Here is a 1,684-nt window from a genome sequence, read left to right as displayed (position 1 = left end):
GAGGGCCGAGGGACTCCATCCACATCCGCCACTCCACCGAGACACGCCACAACAGCAGCAAGCCGGAGAAACCAGCCCAACCAGCAAGGTAGATGATATTTACCAAAGTTAGCATAACTTATGGTCCATGCTTGTATACACGCCATAGGATGCTTGTGTGCTGTTGTTTTTCCAAAATGATGTCGTCATTTGTGTCTTTGATCTTCAGTTTATGTAGCATACAGAGTAACAGCAACACTAAAGCTGAGGTAAATTTGTTCAAAAACAGACCTGCAGATGCCTGTAAAGACAAATGGGATGTATTTTCCTGCAGCGATACTGCACAGCTACATATGTCTGCCGCCACCGCCACCATGATTCTTCTGTGTGTTCTGTAATATGTATTTTTAAATCTCTTTTTGTATCCAGCCTCCCTTGTTTGCTGCTGAGCTTTTTATATCTGCTATCTGAACAACCTGAATTGTCCTGCTGGGATGGTCTGGTGCATTTTTAGCAACATTTCTCTGTGTAAGAAGTTGTGTGCATGAGGCCAATTTTAATAGAGAATTTTGCAAAACCACATCAGAGCAGCAGATTAACCTAACTGCACATTAACCTCACTAATTCCAACAAGCTAATGTCACCAACAGGGCCTCACACACACTTAATTAAACACTTTTTAGGACTTTCTGAATTTAAGGCTAGAAATCCTCTGCTGAGTCAAATTTAGGTCTCGTTTGCCACATCAATGTCTAAAGCTGTAAACTCATTTTTTAAAAAAGACATTTGAAAGATAAATCCATTTTGGAATGTTATGGCTGTAGTTAAAATTGTTAAGTCTTGTCTGAAGCTTCAGGAAGCTTTGCAGATGTGTGTCGGCACAGCATGATTATATTTGGGGTTCAAGTTACTGCCTCTTTGTTTTCCAAATTTTTTGAAGTCAATCTATAACATGTGAAGAAGTGAAAGCTGTACAGTGAGACAGAAATAATGCTCAATCATGCAGAAATTTTCTTTGTTGCTTCATTTTCTCTGAATAAAGCTCCAGTTGATGAACAGATGGGTAATTATTTATTTGATGCCTTCAAAAGGAAATCTTTTGGATTGTAGGAAAGATATACTGTACAAAAAGTAAGGCAAAGTAAGTTGAAATGTTGAAAATTACAAACATTTTTGTCTTGTTTGGTGGCATTTTCTAAACTACGGGGATAATTATGTTCATTCTACACACTCTAAAATCTGATAAATTGACCTTACTAAATAAATCTAGGAAACCGATTGCCTTCAAATAATTAAGTAACAACAACAAAATATGACAAGTTCACAAAAATTAGTGTTTTATTTTGAACAAAATGCTATCATTAGCATAGAAATGTCAACGTGGCCAGTGAAACAAATATAAAAACTAAGCACATTTTTACCCTTAAACAGGGCTCAATAACATGCTTAAGTCAACTTACAGGCTGAATGAGCAACAAAGAAAACAATTAATTTTACACTGTAACAAGAAGGCACAGAGGACCAAAACTGACATAATTAGAAATGAGAGCAGAAATATATAAACAGACCAATAAATAAATAAATAAATAAATAAATAAATAAATACACTAAAAAACACAATCGAAAATTACTTTGTCATGTTTTCTATTTGACTCCAATCTGACTTTCATATGTATTTTTTCTAGCTTAGTTCCATGCATTACAT

The sequence above is a fragment of the Austrofundulus limnaeus genome, unplaced genomic scaffold, assembly GCF_001266775.1.
Source record: "Austrofundulus limnaeus strain Quisiro unplaced genomic scaffold, Austrofundulus_limnaeus-1.0 Scaffold498, whole genome shotgun sequence".
NCBI lineage: Eukaryota > Metazoa > Chordata > Actinopteri > Cyprinodontiformes > Rivulidae > Austrofundulus > Austrofundulus limnaeus.
The sequence above is the reverse complement of the archived record's forward strand: the minus strand, read 5'-3'. Positions refer to the sequence as shown.